This window comes from Penaeus japonicus, unplaced genomic scaffold (genome assembly GCF_977035675.1).
Source record: "Penaeus japonicus unplaced genomic scaffold, GWHDUDI00000001_assembly GWHDUDI00000003, whole genome shotgun sequence".
Taxonomy (NCBI): Eukaryota; Metazoa; Arthropoda; class Malacostraca; order Decapoda; family Penaeidae; genus Penaeus; species Penaeus japonicus.
In genome coordinates this window covers 4,082,918-4,083,138 of record NW_028234405.1, presented here as the reverse complement: position 1 = coordinate 4,083,138, position 221 = coordinate 4,082,918, and positions in this window count along the sequence as shown.

The window sequence follows — 221 nt, the reverse complement described above, 5'->3', positions numbered from 1 at the left end:
CTTCTCTTTCTCTTTCTCTTTCTCTCTCTCTGAATGAAGATACGTTCTGATAGATGGAATAATTGAATAGAATTGTGTGATAGATATTAAGTGGTTATATATATATATATATATATATATATATATCTATATATATATATATATACATTTTAAATAATATATATATATACATATATATGTATATATATATATATATATATATATATATATATATATATATA